The 10,397-nt window shown below is 36.0% G+C and overlaps 1 long non-coding RNA gene across 1 annotated transcript; it reads right to left on the bottom strand.

Moving 5' to 3' along the window:
- Positions 1-7,006: 7,006 nt before the first annotated feature.
- LOC128315620 (uncharacterized) lies at positions 7,007-9,958 on the bottom strand. The gene is made up of 3 exons (XR_008298568.1): positions 9,528-9,958; positions 7,565-7,742; positions 7,007-7,246 (listed from the first exon to the last, which is right to left on the bottom strand). It is a non-coding gene; the product is annotated as an uncharacterized LOC128315620 (long non-coding RNA).
- Positions 9,959-10,397: the final 439 nt, after the last annotated feature.

Genomic DNA, 10,397 nt, shown 5'->3' with positions numbered 1-10,397 from the left:
GCCTTTGTGGATTTCAGAGTGTAATAAAAAATCTGTAAACAATGAGATAAGCAAAGTATTTCAGAGTATGATGCCATATATATTGGCATTAAAGACTAGGGCATATTTAATTTTCTCCCCCAATTGCAAGTCTCTATGAACCATGAATTACAGCATTTGGTGACAGAATTTCTAGAGTAAGGCCGCTTGTAAAATTCTCTCAAAAGAAGGCCATACACTGCAAAACAGGTGGTATTTGCTGTTCTCCTTTATTTCAAAGTGTTTTATCCACTCCAGGACACAAATTAGGCACTGGCCTCCCCTGATAAAAACTATCATGGTATCTGTCTTATTCATTCCACAGCTGTCTTATTCATTCCACCTTGAGGGGTTAGGCTAATCACAACTCTTAAGCCACAATAATGCTTTATAAGAACTGAGAGTAATAAGAAGCCTTGTATCTTTTCCTGGTTGCTAGCATGATTGCAGGTGCTTCGTTGGGGGAAAACAACAAAAACAAAAAACCTCCAAGGACAAAGCTATGGCACCAATGGCAAGCCAAGAAGTAACACAGATGGCAGGAAGTGGTTTGAACTCAGGAGGCCAGAGTGATACTTCGGGGCAGGAAGGATCTTGCTACAATTTCTTTTCACACTTTTAGACAAACAGGAGTGAGGGTACCAGAGCTTAGTCAGACAGTTTGGGTATGAGATAAAAGTCATTCTGATAAGAATATTTGGGTTACAGCCTGGATCACAGAGAGTCCTCAGAGTGGCAAAAGAGGATCACACATGAATCCTAATTGGATGACCTGACTGAACAAGGAGAAATCCAGAGTTCTAAGAGCTCAGAAAAATAAGAAGGAAAAAGACCAAGAAGGCATTGAAATATGAAGATAAAATCAATACAGAATTGCCTAGGAAATCAATAAGAGGGATAAAGGACGTGCAGGGGATGTGAAATATGTGTTCTGTCTCCTGTACAAGTAAGAAATCTGGCAGCATGTTTTGAACATGCTGCAATGCTGTAATTAAAGCTCAAGGGAGAACGGCCAAAAGGAATCTTAATAATCAAGTGAAAAGATGCCACGGCAATAAATGACTCCTTGTCAGGAAAATAGTTTCATAGGCAAATCTTAAGTTAAATATGAACTCATGAACACAGCCAGAAGAGAGATCGATAATTTTGTCTGTGTATTTGTGGTAGTTGATATTGGGGCTTGTTTTTAACACCATAACCTAATAACAGTGTCATCTTTCAAGAAGCCAAAGTAACTCACTCATACAATTACCACAAGCCCACTGATCACAGCATTGTCTGTGAGTATACTTCAAAGTAAGAGATTATTTCCTCTCAGATTCCCAGGGTATCAGCAAAGGGACAGAATCCCCAAGAGTAAGTCTGTCACAGTTAGTTGCATCTATAGAAATCCAAGGATAGGTGTTTGTACTTACTCTCTCACATACTACATATAAATAAAGCAATTTTTAAAAAGCCATATATATATACATATATATATGTGTATATATATGTATATATATATATACATATATATATATATATTCTCAAAACAGTATTATTAAGAATCAAGTTTGATCATGTAGGCAAAATATTGGGAGTTCTCTGCTCAAAAAATTGTTATAGTCTTTTTATTGTTCTTTCTTCATTTAAGCAGAGATGAAGTAGTTTACAAGTCCAGGGAAAAACATACATATCATAATCTATGTGAAAGTCACAATTCTTCAAATTGTCTCCAAGGGTTTCATTCACAGAGACTACGGTATAAACAATGGCTCCATCTCAGGATTTGTTTAATATACAACCCTAATTATAACCAACATGGTCGGCATATAAGACTATTAAAATGGGAGCGCCTGGATGGCTCAGGCAGTTGAGCATCCACTTTTGATTTTGGCTCAGGTCATGATCTCATAGTTCATGGGTTTGAGCGCTGACAGCACAGAACCTGCTTGGGATTCTCAATCTCTCTCTCTCTTTCTCTCTCTCTCTGCCTCTGCCCTGACTTTCTCCCTCTCTCAAAATAAATAAACAAATAAAATTAAAAAATCTATGGAAAATGAAATGTTTCCTCATTATTAAAATATATCCATCAGAACTTGGGGGTTCAAATGATGTTTGTCTCCTTCAAAGGTCTTATTTAGGCAATTTATAATAAAAAATGCTACTGATGTGCCAGTTACTTTTCAATATTTTAAGTAAGATAACAAGCAAAAAGCATTTACAAAAAAAATTTAAGTATTATAGATTCCAGAAAATGGTAGCAGGTAGCAAAAACAATTATTTTAACTCCACTGATCACCACATAAAAACAGAGAACTAGTTAGCAAAATCAAAAGCACAAGACAATATTTATAAGGAAACCAAAGGTAGCAAGGATAAAATACAAGAAACCCCAAAATACAAGAACATAGAGAGAAACCACCAACGGCTACAAGATCTATATCAATACCTGTGCTGAAAGAAGCAGAGGGAAGGAATAGGTTTCTGATAATACTAAGTAAAGAGACTCTCAAAATGGACAATAGATATTTGCTAAATAGTATGGTGGACCACTATAAGAATAGCATCTGGGGCACCTGGGTGGCTCAGTCGGTGAAGCAACCAACTCTTGGTTACAGTGCAGGTCATGATCTCACAGGTTCCCAAGGCCAAGCCCTGCGTCAGGCTCTGCACTGACAACAGGGAGCCTGTTTGATATTCTTTCTCTCCCTCTCTCTCTCTGTCCCTCCCCGACTCATGCTCACTATCAAAATAAATAAACTTAAAAAAAATAATATTATCTGAAACTGGTAGAGGTTTTGCCTTCTCCAATAGTAGGTGAATGCTTGGAGCCTATGGAAAGAAGACCAAAAGGTGGTTGGAGTGGAATGGCCCCTATGAGTTCTAAAACTGAAACATCCATGTCAGAGTCCTGCGTGGAACAGCAACTACTGAGCGTCATAGAAACTGGCTGGATTAATAAAGCTTAAGGAATGAGAAGGTCCGGATAAGAGGTGGAGGGAGGGGTGGGGAGGAAGAAACAGTGTCAGAAAACCTCAAAAAGCCTTTGGCCATATATATATATTTTTAATTACATTAAAACAACAGAAAAGAGAGCTCTGTAAGGTTAGAAAAGTTTTCCTGAAGCCCAGCTTCTCCTAATTTAAAAAAAAAAAAAGAAAGAAAAGAAAAAAAAGTGTGAGCAACAAAAAAGTATTTGATGTAATTGCTTACTTAACTATTTCAAGATATAAAAAATACTGATAAAAAGCAGGATAGCTTTTCTATAAACAATAAGAGTGCATAAAAAGTACATACCCATACATACATAAAATGACGAAATAAATCAGTGTTAGAAACATTCAATAATGAGGTGACCAAACTTAGGAAAAGCTATAAATTTAAAAAAATCATTTAAAAAGACTAAGAAGAATCACAAGAATGACTAAATATAACCAACAATGACTTAAGAAAATATAAGAGAAAAAAGAGAAAATTTTCCTAAATCATAAAGAAATGAACAAAGAAAACATTTTTGAAAAAAAGGGGAGGGATCCATATTGAACATAGACAAATAACATCCAACATACAAGTAATGAGAATGTGTTAAGAAGAACACCAAAGCAAATAACAGAGCCAGTATTAGGACATACAATCTAAGAAATGTTCCAGAAGAGAAAGAAAGAAAGAAAGAAAGAAAGAAAGAAAGAAAGAAAGAAAGAAAGAAAGAAAGAAAAGAAAAGAAGGAAGGAGAACACTACATCTCCCAAAATGTCATGCCAGGATGATCAACACCAAGACCTATGCTGATAAAATTATTGAATTTTAAAGAAAGCAAAAAATTCTTTGGCTGCTCGATAAAATGTAAAACAACTAATAAAGAAAGAAAACCTAGATTATCAAAGTTTTGGACACCCGTGCTTTATGTCAGAAGAAAACAGAGTAATATATTTTAGCTACTAAAGGAAAGAAAATGCACAAAGAAATTTATATCCAACAAATCTGACTTTGAAGCATAAAAGTCACAACCTATTAATATGTAAGGACTCAGACAATTATATCCATGTTCCTAAGGCTGTATTAGAGAACAAGCTTTAGAAAACCAACAGAAATAGATACTGATATAAGGACTAGGGGTGAACATTCAATACGTATCTTACAAAACTGAGACTCAATGAGGATTTAAAAATGAAGGAAAATATTATGTAGTAGCCGTATTCTCTGATAATAAAGACATGGTATAAGTATAAACATGGGAAAAATGAGGAGGGCATATACAATAACACACACATGACTATTTCCAGTAGTTGTATTAGATGATAATATTACTATTGTTATTAATATGTTGCAGCATATATAATGTGAAATAAAGGAAATAGATAATTATGTGATATTCTTATCCTATGTCCTTGAAAACCAGGATTCTTTTTTTTTTAACTTTGTTTACTTTGAGAAAGGGAGAGAGCACATGTACATGTGCAAGTGGGGGGAGGGGCAAAAAGAGAAGGAGAGAGAATCCCAAACAGGTTGCACAACATCAGCATAGAGCTCTACGTGAGGCTTGTTCTTATGGATCATGGGATCATGACCCAAGTCAAAATCAAGAGTTGGGCAATTAACTGACTGAGCCACCCAGATGCTCCCAAAAACCAGGATTTTTTTGGTACAAAATAAAAGAAATTTTGAATTTGAACTGAAAGTATCAATATGAACATATGATATATTTTATCTTTAAACATGTCCAGCTTCTTTCTATTGAAAAGGTCTAGAAATAATAGTCAACCCAACTGCAGAGAACTCTGAGCATCAAGGTACCATTTCCCACTAAAAGAAACATGGGCTCATGGTTATATAGCTGATTCCAGATTTGATGTGAGAAATATATGAGTAGCACCTAGAAAAAACTATCATACTAGATAGCAAAGAATCTTCAAAGAGTGTAAGGTCACATCGGAAGAACTCAACATCCAATTTGAAGAGGCTTCTACTGGCCAAATATGGGAAAATTTGAACTTCAATGAGAACAATCACTGCAATGGATTGCAATCTATACAATATGTTTAAGTCCATAAATTCATAATGATACTATTTTTAAAAATGGTCACTTGCAGGAGTTCATATGGAAACAAATTCATTTTCTGGAGAATTGGTAAATCCAGTTAAGGAATCAAGTATTTATCCTCTCTTTTCAATAGGAATTATACCATTGGGTAATCAATTAATAAATCAAGGGTAGTATTTCTTTATTAATGAGGTTAAACTAATACATGAAAACCACAGGAAAAGAAATGGCAGAATCAAAATAACAACATTTCACAACCTCAGTGATTAATAGATGTAGGTCATAAACATCAATATTTGCAAACATCACAAAGAGAGAAAATCAGGTAATGTATCCTTTCTGATAAAAGAACACACTACATGAATGGTCTTGCCAAAGGGATTGAGCCTGAATCTGATCAAAACTCTGGAATCCAATCTGCAGAAAATACAGAGGACAGAAGGATATACTGTTTGCACCTCAAGTATAGGCAATTGGCAAAATGCAGGTTATGGGAAACTCTACAGATCAAATATCCTGGGTTCTACAACAGATAAATTATAAACAAAATGAAGGGAAGGAGGGATAGTCAGTAGCTTCAAGAATGCTAAAAAATATATCAAATTTCAAAAATGGGCAAAAATAAATCATAGTGTCCAGAGAAAGTATCAAAATATGCATATTTTGAATAATAAATATATAAGGAGGCAAAGATAGTGAAATTTTAAAAGTTAAGAAGTAGCTTATTTAAAAAAAATTTTTTTTAACATTTTAATTTATTTTTGAGAGACAGAGACAGAGTGTGAGCAGGGAAGGGGCAGAGAGAGACAGAATCTGAAGCAGGCTCCAGGCTCTGAGCTGTCAGCACAGAGTCCAACACAGGGCTCGAACCCACCAACTATGAGATCATGACCTAAGCTATAGTTGGAAGCCTAGTCTAACCAACTGAGCCATCCAGGTGCCCCAAGAAGTAGTTTAATTTAGGGAGAAAGGCATAGATTGTAATTATGATTGGGGGCAGAGAGGGTCTTATGGGTGGCTGGAAAATTATTATTGCTCAATCCAAATGCTGGTTATAAGACGGTTCATCTTTAAATAGATGATATATATATATATGATACTATATATATATGTTATTTTTATACTATATTTTTATAATATGTAATATTTACAGATTTATTAGCTGTCTATTTGATAATAAAAAGATTTTTAAAAAGTGTTATGTATTAAAGGGGTTTAAATAAAGGTTTTTTAAACATTTTGAGGCTAAAAAATAGGGTGTAATAAAGTAACAACCCTAATTTTTTGTGTAGTTCACTATATAATTGGAAACAATTTCAAAGGAGTTTTGAAAATATTTGAATGGTACCATTGTTCAGGTATCACTGTTAGAGTAAAAACATATTATGCCTTGGTAATTACTTTTATAGGAAAATATCTTATTTAAATAAATAATTTCCAGTATCTTTTTACAAAAACATTGTGCGTCTGCTAGAAATTTACCTAAGGGATACAGGAGTGCTGATGCATAGGGGCACTTGTACCCCAATGTTTATAGCAGCACTTTCAACAATAGCCAAATTATGGAAAGAGCCCAAATGTCCATGAACTGATGAATGGAGAAAGAAGTTATGGTTTATATATACAGTGGAATACTACTTGACAATGAGAAAGAATGAAGTATGGCCTTTTGTAGCAATGTGGATGGAACTGGAGAGTGTTATGCTAAGTGAAATAAGTCATACAAAGGCAGATACCATATGTTTTCACTCTTAATGTGGATCCTGAGAAAGTTAACAGAAGACCATGGAGGAGGGGAAAGGGAAAAAAAAAAGTTACAGACAGGTAAGGAGGCAAATGATAAGAGATTCTTAAAAACTGAGAATAAACTGAGGGTTGATGGGGGGGAGGGGGGAAAGTGGGTGATGGGCATTGAGGAGGGCACCTGTTGGCATGAGCACTGGGAGTTGTATTGAAACCAATTTGACAATCAATTTCATATTAAATAAATAAATGAAAATAAATTTAAAAAACAACATTGTGCTTAAATTCTAAATATATTCATTTATCAATGTGGGAATATGGTACTGTAGGAAGATTATGAAATACCACTTACCTATCTCCTTTTTAGGACAGATGTACACAGAAATTATCTCAAAACAATATCTTTTCTTCTTCCTTCATCTCCCTACTTTTCTTTCACTCATCTCTTCTTCCTTTCTACTCCTGCAAACTATCAGGAAGCTAATTAAGTTTAAGCTTTAGGGGATCCACTTGTATAAGCCCCTCCGAAGGCTCTAAGAGGGTCCCTAGAAATGTACCTACAAGTGTTTGTAAAGTTTGCAAAACTAAGACATTTTGACCACATGAGTGTATATTTGTCTCTTTCCTGTTGGTCATATGTCCTCTCATATCTGATGGCACTGTGTAGAGCCATTTTTGCAATTCAGCCATACTGAAACTAAGCTGAGAATATAGTAGGTTGTTAGAAGGGATATTTACTGGCTTGTATTCTCTTCAATTTCTAGGTAAGTTATTGCTTACTGTTCTGGTGGAGGAATGGTTCCAAGAATAGTCTGCTTTCCTGATTCATCATGCTGGTACGAAGGGGCAAGGCCCAAGGTCAGATCACTATGTGAAGATGTCTTATAGCAATGAGTACTGGAAGTATACAGGTACTGAAGGAGGTGCACATTCTAGACACATTGGTTCTCACTGGAGCCTGGTCAAAACAACAGGAATATTCTCAGAAATGTAAAACATGCAATTAATTATAAACACATACATTTTTTGATGAAAATCATACAAATTGAATTTGTCAGTATTTTTGTATTTGTTGTATTAGTCAGCTTCCCCCCCACACCCCGCCCCATGCAAAAATATGTTTTTATTAAAGCATGGGGACAGGACCTATGGGTAGAGCTGCACTGTGAATGGAAGGAGCGATTGATATGAATAATTTGTTGCCTTTTTTTCTTATTCTACATAGTTTTGATATTTAATATTGTATTTCTAATTTTATATTCTTCCTCTTAAAACAGGCTCCAAAGTTGTTATTGAAGATTCAGCTCCTAAAAAACCTGCTTCTGCCCTTCTCACTAGACATCAGTGGGGAAATGGAAGGGACATTAATTTCTTGTTCTTACTTCTTCCTCCCTTGTTAATGGACTGAAGTTAAAAGGATAAAAAGGAGCCTTAAGTTTGGAATGAAGTCTGTCAATGGATTTCTTACATCTCAACAAGAGTCTACAGTAAGAGTATGTTCATGCTCAGGACAATCTGGGCTAATTTTTGCAATGAAAACTTGATTCCTTGATTAAAAAGAATGCCATCTTTTAGTCAAAAGAGGTCACTGCCCAGAGGACAGGAGTTTCTGTTCTACAAGAAAAAGAGGCAATGTTGCATCATAAAAACATAATCTGAATTTGATAGAGGGACTCTATTAAGTATCTAGTGAAATCACTATTTTTAGAGGTTTTTCATAACCAATGGTATTCAATTCTCTGAAAAACTCTGGGAGGTAAATACTATTGTGAAGACTTTTTAGATGAAAAAAGCAGCTCGGGATGTTAGCTTAAATTAGTAGCATAAGCCCATTTTTGAACCAGGACATCCTGACTACAAAGTTCACGTGTTATTCCACTCTTTGGTAGTTAATTACCCAGCTATTTAAACTGTCTGACCTCAGTTTCCTTATCTGGACAAATAGGACACTTGACTAGAAGATTTTGCAATCTTCAAAGTCTTCAATTCTATGAAACCAAGTCAAGTAACCTTTATAATCTCCCTTGTTAGCTCATTCTCATTTCATATAAATAGGAAATTCATCCTGATTTCCTTCCACCTCATCTAAATTTAGTTATAATTAAAATCTATCTCCTTTTCATCTGTCCTTTGCAAAGGTATAAAACAGCCGGTTTATCACAATCTTGCGTAATAACTTTCTGTTACGATGAGAGAAGCAAAAGCGGGCAGGGAGGCATGAAGGAAACCCTTGAAGGGAATGTCTAGTAAGAAAGCTGGACATAGGCTTCAGCTCATCTGAAATACTTCTATGTGAGTCTTGACCTCAGCAAGCAATAGACGAAGAGAAAAACTGCTTTCTTTTTGTATACGGAGGCTTCTGCTCATCTGAAATACTTAAATGTGAGTTTCAACCTCAGCAAGCAATAGAAGAAGAAAATAATGCTTATGCTTTATTTCTCTCATCTCTCAGGTGGTAATAAGCAGGAACGTCTAATGACATCTGGAAAGATTTAAATAATATATAAGCAATAACGTCATGACTGGTACATTTAAAAGGTCTGTGGAAAGTGACTGTGAAAATGCCTGGCTCTCTGTGGAAAATCAGAAAATGTTTTCACTAATCTGGAAACAAGTATCTGGACCAGAGAGCCAGTGGGGGTTTGGGGGAGGAGGGATTTCCCCTCCCCTCCCCATCGCTATCTGGAGTTCTGATTCTATGATGTCTTGGTGGGCAGTGCGGGCTTTCAGGCTGCAGCTTTACCTCTGCTATTGTCATTACCACGTCTATTTCCGACCGTGTCTTCTGCCTTGTGGTGGGCTTTGCAGTTGCTCTCGCTGGAGTTCCTTTGTTAGAGATTTGCCCTCTTGACACATCCAAATGAAGAAGTTGCAGCAGGAAAAGTAGACTGGTGACAGACCCCGGGATTCCGTTCCCTGTAGTAGGTCCTGAAATCTTATCTACATGTCATCTAGCTAATCAGAGGTCCATGGTGAGATCTGTCAGAGATTTCTGTTTTAAAAAAGAAATTCAGACACAGTTGACAGGAGAATTGGAATGTTTTTCCCCAGGTCCTGTGGCGGCTACCAGCACTGTCTATTATTATGCGAGAGCCAGCCTGAGGCTGTGGGGAAGGGAAACTCAGAGTGGCCTCCTAAGGACATCAGCACAGGGGAGAGGCCCCTCCCTGCCCTCAACAACAGAAAACAAACAAAGAGGAGCCCACCACCAATAGCAGAAAGCAGAGACTAGGTAAAAAATAGAGCTTCAGAACATCAGTCAAACTGGTTTATAAGAAAATACAACGAAACTCAGGAATTACACAATCAGTGAGAAAGATAGTGTCAAATGGGGTAACTACATCTTTCAAAGGGGTTGGAGAATCACATGCATAACCAAACTTGTAAAATCTTCAGGTAGAAAATGCCCTTTTTAATTTATGGAATTCACAAAACTATGGAAATTTAAATTGACATCTATAATTCTTGGCTTTGAAAAAGCAATTCATTTCCTTAGAAGCTCTTGGCTCTTTTCCTCTTAATAAAGTACAAAGTGCACTGGCCTTGAAGTCAAATCTTACCAGAAATGGGAATACAGACATTTATTAAGCTCTTCGTCAAACCATGCTATTAT

Source organism: Acinonyx jubatus, chromosome B2 (assembly GCF_027475565.1).
Source record: "Acinonyx jubatus isolate Ajub_Pintada_27869175 chromosome B2, VMU_Ajub_asm_v1.0, whole genome shotgun sequence".
NCBI classification, from domain to species: domain Eukaryota; kingdom Metazoa; phylum Chordata; class Mammalia; order Carnivora; family Felidae; genus Acinonyx; species Acinonyx jubatus.
The sequence above is the reverse complement of the archived record's forward strand: the minus strand, read 5'-3'. Positions and strand labels throughout refer to the sequence as shown.